Source organism: Talpa occidentalis, unplaced genomic scaffold (genome assembly GCF_014898055.3).
Source record: "Talpa occidentalis isolate TD23 unplaced genomic scaffold, MPIMG_talOcc4v2.1 talOcc4.12, whole genome shotgun sequence".
Classification (NCBI taxonomy): Eukaryota; Metazoa; Chordata; class Mammalia; order Eulipotyphla; family Talpidae; genus Talpa; species Talpa occidentalis.
Genome location: NW_023601212.1, coordinates 91,721,686 through 91,729,059, shown reverse-complemented (window position 1 = coordinate 91,729,059; position 7,374 = coordinate 91,721,686).

Below are 7,374 nucleotides of genomic sequence, written 5' to 3'. Positions count from 1 at the left end.
TTTATCATCAGAGAATAATGTAAAGATTAATGCACAATTGTGGTGGATGCCACGAAGGAAAGAGTAGAGTTAAAACAGAGATTGAGGGGAGAGAAGCTTCCATAAGGAAGTCCCCAGAGAACTGGATTGGAGGAAAAGTCCAAGTAAAGTAAGTAAAGAGATTGAACTTTCTGAACAAATGATACAGCAGGTACAAAGGTCCTGAGGAGGGAAAAAAGGGGTTGTATTTCTGTATCCTCAGCACCAGTTATGTCCCAGTATAGCTCTGAATGTTTCAGCTTTCAACCATCCTGTTGCGCAGGTACTGACAAATCCTCGTACAGGTGAAACAGAGAGGTTAAGAAGCTTACTGACGTCCACACAGCTAGTATCTCACAGAGATGAAACTCAAAACCGGGCGGTTTGACTCTAGCACTCGCACATGTTTGCTTTTTATGACTGACTTGAGAAGTTTGTCTCCCTGTGAGTGCTAGGGAGCCACTGAAGATTTATGACAGATAAATGATCTTTTCAGGTTTTGATGGTTTTTGAAAATTGGGTCATTTGTTCTTGCTGCTGTTTGTCCTTATGGAACCCCTGGCCTGGACAAATTCTTTTTACTTTAAATGTCAAATTCAGAAAGGTGATTTACCCCAGACCCAAGAGGAGGGGGCGCCAGAGGCAAGGAAAGCGTCCAGTCAGCACTGCCCACCGTCCTTAGTACTCCAGAGCAGCAACATGGCGCCCGGGGTTGGGCACTGGGATAATTCCCATTGAGCCCCCCAGATGTCAGTGTCCTGAAACCCAGGAACCTGGATGGAAATGACTCCTGAAGGAAGTGGCCCCTGCCATCACTATCACCGTAATCACACTGCTGCCCTCGCTCAGTTTCAGATACTTTGCCTACAAGGCAGATGTCGTCTGGACTCCTGTCCCCTACCCCCTTGGGCTGAGCCAATCTGTTCTTCTCCAGCTGGAATCAAAGTTTTCCGCCCTGGCACCTCACAGACTTCAGTGAGCACAGCCCAAGGATGAAAGAGGATGAGGAGGCCCAGTCACCCTTCCCCTGAGGCCCCTGCTGACCTGACTCTCCAGCCAACTTTCCCAGTCACTTCAGCCCACTTCAGCTCCAAAAGGAAACTCCCAGCTGCTGCTGTCCTGTAGGGAGCCAGGCGTGCGTGCACACACTTTCCCCCAAAACACACATGCTTCCCACCTGCACTCCAGCCCCAGATGTCATTGTTAAGAACGGCATCAATGTCCAGTAATGGACAATTTAGCCCATGTCAAGCATTGTGCTAAATGATCTGCTGAAACCTGTAACTTGGTTTTTCTCAGTCTTTTCTCCTTCTCATTCTATGCTCATTTGCTGGAGGGAACATCAAGAGTGTTGGTGAGAATGTAGAGAAAAGAGACCCCTGTCACGCTGTCATAGGGATGTGAATTGGTGCAGTCACCATGGAAAACAGTATGGTGAGTCCTCAAAATACTAAGAATTGAAATATCATAGGATCCAGCTTTTCTGGGTACCCAAAGAACACAAAACCGGTAATTTGAAAAGATATATGCACCCCATGTTTATTGTATGTTGTTTCCAAGATATATGAAATGATCAGTATTTAAAAAACACAGAAACCACTTCAGTATCAGTATCCTGAATGATCAGCAAATAGAAAAGCTAGTGTATATACAACATGGAATAATACTCAGCTATAAAAAAAAAAGATGAAATGTTATCATTTGTGACAACCTGGATGGACTTTGAGAGGATGATAGTAAGTGAAATAAGTCAGACAAAGAAAGACAAAAACTATGATTTCACTAGTACATGGACTATAAAGAAACCAACCAAATGAACAAGCAAAACTTTCAGATACAGAGAGCAGACTGGTGGTTACCAAAAAGGAGGGGGTTAGGGGAAGCGTAGAATTGATGGGAGGGCAAGGTATGGTGGTGAGTGCAAGCTAAACTTTTAGTGGTGATCATGATGTAGTATATAGAGGCATCAAATTCTGTGCACCTGAAACCTAGAGAATGTTATAAACCAAGTGACTTCCATTAAAAGTTACACAAATATATGTATATATTTCTAAAGACTTCTGGGGGATTGTGAACAGCCCATGCCATGCAAACGGTCTCTGAGTGGGCAGCTGCCAATAGCCATAGAAATAGCAGCTCTTTTTAGTGAGCAGGAACTTGGTGCCTGGCACCTCTCGTCTGTCCTGCCTTCTCATCTATAGTCAACAAATGGCAGAAGAGAGACAAAGAGCATGAAACTCCACCAGGGACATGGGGCAGCCATTTATTCCCACACAGACCTGAGGAGGGAGGCATTGTTGTTTCCTGAAGCACAATAGATTATTCTGAATGAGGTTTTGAGGTCAGTCAAAAAGCTTCCCAGAAAACTAACACTTTGACCTGTTCCCGCTTCATCCTCCCCTGGCATTAGGGCAGCTCTGTGGAAAAGCAAGAGCCTAGGTTTTCTCTCTCTTGGGCTTTCTCAGCACCCTGCTACCGAAAGAGGTGCTGCTTTTATCCCCATTTTGCAAACGAGGAAACTGAGGCCCAGTGGGGGTCTGCTGCACCTTCCTTTGATAAGTAGCACAAACAAGATTTAAAATGGGGTTTTTCATGGCAATGTCTGGGCCTTGTCTCTCGCCCTGGGTCATCCAGACAGGGCCCCAAGGCTTTCCCAGATGATGGGCAGTGGAGGGAGATAAAAACCAACGAGCTCTGAGCATGACTCCACAGCCCAGGCTTCCCTAGGGCACTGAGAGAGATTTCCTCATCTGCCCTCTGCCCTGAGCAGAGCTGTGAGCCAAGCTCTAGGCTCTAGGGCACAGTTGATTACACACGACCCTGACCAGTGACCATTTCGCTTTTATTTTTATTTATTTTTTTACTTTTATATACAATTTTAAGTACCCAGAGATGAGACGATCATCCACACTTCACAAGAAAAGGGAAATGTGCCAGGGAACACTGAGAGAGACTGATTTACTGCCCCGAGACCCCCTCCTCAAAGCCCCACCCCTCAAGTCAAGCATCTTCACTGTCTTCTTTATTCTCCTCCTTCAGGCGATACCCCCTGTCGCGCCTCCTATGGTTTGGGCCCACCATGGCCCTTCTAGCCTCCACCCACCTCTCTATGGTTTCTCCTCCTATCCTTCTGCCCCTAGGCTTCTTCTCTAAACACACCTCCCAGTCTGACCCCTCTAACCACCAACAACCTCTCAATGGTCCCTTAAACCATTGAGATCCCCTTCCAGTGCCCACCCCACCCCCCACCCACCAAACCCCGACCCCCTCAATCCTCCACGCCCAGCGTTTCTCATCATATCTGATTCTTAACTCCCTGGGTTGGCCAGATCCACTTGCTGGGCAGCCTCTCCAGGAGGCTAGCTTGGGGGCGGGGCATGCTTTTGTTAGGGGGAAAAGGATGTCTTAAAGCTGATTCCACACGGGCTTTGGGGACTCCACCCCCACCCCAGGCCAAAGCCAAAGACACTGGGAACTCCAAATCCCATCACCAGCAAAGGGAAGGTGGCTGGGACCTGAGGGTGGGGTTAAGCAGCCAGGTTGGTATAAAGCCAGACACATGGGCTTTGGGGGGGGGGTCCCCCATTTTGGCTCTCCTCCAGCTCGCAGCATCTGGCCAGCTCTGAGAGTGCCTTTGGGTTTCCAGGTCGGTGGATCGGGTAGGACACATTAAAGACTTTATTTCCCTATTTTCTCCCTGATTTGTACATTTCCTCATTTCCCTTTCCCTTGTAAATAAACCTTTTATTAACCTTTTGTGTGTGCCTGTAGTGGAGCATTAATAAGTCCCTTTTAAGCGTGTGGGTGAGGACCCACAGCCAGGCAACCCATTTTATATTGGGGTTGCCCCCCCAACAGTTTAAGGAACAGCCAGGAAAGGGGGGACATGACTTCTAGGGAGAGACCCCGGTAGAGAATGTGTGTCTCTGGCCCTTTTTGACCATTTCGTTTTTAAACTCCTTTTTCATGTAGTGCGGCCTATGAGAGAGGCTTTGGACTTCAAATTCAGGCCTGGGTTTCCGGGTTCCTCCTCCTCTGGGCCTCAGTTTCCTCATCTCTAAGGTGGTGCCCTAGAAGGCCCTAGCAGAACCCTTGTTGAGATGATCCATGAGCATAGCTACATGGTTCTGAAGGCATGAAGTGGCCATTCTTGTTTTTAAAAAATTTGAACAATGTTTCGTTTTCCACCTCATAGATTTCCCACTGGACTATGATATTCTGAATTGTGTTCAGAGGTCAAAAATTTTAAAAAGCGTAAACTTGCACTGAGTTCAGCAAAGTCTAACATTCTGGCTTGTCAGTGCTCCTGGTGGGGCTAAATACAGAGGGAACCCAGAGAGGCCTTTGCTGAGCATTCTAAATAAAGTAGCGTGCAGACCCCCATCCCAATCTAAACACACCAGAAATATCTGCAAATGCACAGCCATCCAAAGACACCTGTACACACAAGCACACACAAATGTCTATCACACAGTTTCCTACCTGTTCACACCCCCCCACACACAAATACACACACCTTCTCTTATACACACAGTCTACCTATGTGCCAAACTCAAACACAGGCACACATTCACACACTTGCCATAGAGCCAAACACACAACACAGTCACATACACATTCACTCATTCACACAGACACAAAACCACACAAACAAGAACACAAAGTCAGATACACCCCTACTCATACCCCCATATACTCATACTCCCATGGACACACATATACAAACTCACATGCTCACACATAGAACCAGACATACACATCAGCTATTCAGTCATGTGTACACACTCACACCTGTTTACACACATACACGTGTATGCTATTGCTGTCACAGACATATACGTCAATCACACTCATTGTCATGTCAATGTATTTTATTTTCTTCAGAGCCGTAATTCACTCACTCAAATATTTTCTGAATACCTATTATGTGCTAGATGCTGTTCTTAGTTCTAAATCAATGTACAAAAACAGGGAAATATCTCTGACTATGTAGCTTAGATTCTAATGAGAAAAAAAATGATTAAGTAAATTCTATAATAAGTTTGAAAGTGATGTGTATTGAAGAGAAAATTGTACTGCGTAAGGTGAGGAGGGAGAACCAGTTTAGAGATGGGCTGCAATTTTAGATGGATGACCAGGTTAAACTTCATTGAGAAGGTGAACAAAAAAAAAGTCATTGATAAAGATTTAAAGAAGAAGAGAGGTTATCTATGTAACTCCCTGGGGAAAGTGGTCTGAGAAGAAGAATCAGCAAGTGCAAAGGCCCTGAAGCAAGGCTTGCTTTCAAAGAACATCAAAGAAGCCAGTGGTGCTGCTATGCAGTGAGCAAGTGTTAAAGGTATAGGACCTCAAGCCAGGGAGGAAGAGAGTGTGAGCAGATCATGTAGGGCTTGCGGTGACAAAGTAAACATGTTGATATTTTGTTGTTTGCATGGAATTGAGGTTCAATGCTGTGTGCTGAGCAGAGGTGTGATGTGATCTGATCTCTGATGTCCTCTAACAGTATCCAAAATGAACTTAATCATTTCACATGTTATTAGCTGTCTAAACTCCAAACTGAGAGGGATCTGTCTTGGTGGTGATTTCTCTGTCCATCTGAGAGAGCCACAGTCAATGAATATTGTTTACTAATTGAGAGGGACAGATATTTCCAGGTAGGAGAGCATGCCATGGCTTATCCTGGGGAATTTGGTTCCAGAACTGTCAATCCAAAAGGGTCTGGGTCCTTTTGTCCACATTTTGGGAGGACAAATGACTTCTTGAGTGTCCTTCCCTGTGTGGGACCCTAATTACTATTCCCAGGAGCATTCTGCTGCCTCCGGGTGATCATCAGAAACAGCCAATGGCCTGAGACCTTCCAACCATACAGGTATGAATTTAAAGCCAAGGAACTCCCTCCAATCTCCCATTCTTAACTGCAATCACTGGGAAGTCACTGTGGGCCACACATTTGGTTTGTCTTACAATTTTTGAATAATTAAGAAAATTTTTGAATAATTAATTTTTTGAATAATTAAATTACATTCAAGTTTGAGTAAGGTAATAAAAAAACTACTCTTGCCTGGTTCAAAGTCAAACTAGCTTCCCTCTCCAGAAGCAACTGAGGTTACCGGTTTCTAGTGGACCATGCTAAGGTGTTCTAGACATTTCATGTGCGTGACCAACTTCAATCACAGGTCTCACACCTCGAACATTTAAGAGGTGTCCTGGGATTATCTCCCAATTTCCAGATAAGAAGACTGAGGCTGGGTGGGGGTGACATCATTTCTTCAAAGAGCACACAGCTCAGGAGCAAGGGAATTCAAATTCAAATTTTGATAGATTTCAGATCCTCAGTTTGTAACCGTGAGCTTTGACTGTATAGTCATGGATAGATTCCTAATTGCTGGAACTGAAAACCCAGAGGGTATTTATACAGACAAGAGGGCATAACTGGTGCAGAAGAAAGCACAGTTCCAGTCTTGGGAAGAGAGGTATGTCAGGCCCTGGAGAGTGGCAGTGAGCCAGGATGGGTGGGTGGGGTGACATATGTATCCCTCCCCAGCCCAAGGAAGTGAATGGAGCAGGGTCAACAGCTTTAATATCTGTTAGGTGTGCAAGATGGATGGGTGGAGGAGACTTTATAAATAGAAAAGGCAGAGGGAAGAATAGTTGATCATTTGGGGACTCCTGGTAGACAGAGAGAGAGAGAGAGAGAGAGAGAGAGAGAGAGAGAGAGAGAGAGACTCCTAGCTTCTCAGGAGATACCCAGGAGTTAAGTCCTTATTTCTTGCCACCGAATTCTTTCAGAAAGCACCATCTCCTTTTTCCAAAGAGATACACTGCCTCCTAATACCAGAGCCTTAGAGGAGGACAGCCACTTTGGAGGCTTCTAAAAGATTTGGTCTCCACTGTAGGTGTTGGGATATTGCTGGCAGTGGAATTGTGTTAATTTTCTCAGAGCAGGTGAGGAAGCCATGTCTTCCCAGGGCATAACTGCACTACACAGCAGGTTTGTCACATTACATCATGTCTAAGGGGGTACAGAGAAAAGCACTAAAGGGACTCAAATTATTTCTGGTATCCTTTGCAGGTGTATCTCCTCTTTTCTCAGATCCCTGTCTTGGATCCTGGCTTCTACTGTCTTCAAGTCTCTGGCCCTCCCAGATGTCCCCTCATGGAGTCTGTGTCACTTTGGGTACTTTGTGACTCAGCAATGAGCCTTCACCAGGTAACTGGCACCCTTGTCTTACCTGCGGGTCTCCAGTTGTAAGGCTCAAGTGAGAGCTAGCTCTGCATTTAGAGAGCTCCATCCCTGCCTGTCTTTGAGGACTCTTTGGTTGGATGGGCTGCTGGTGGCCAGCACCCCAAAGGGAT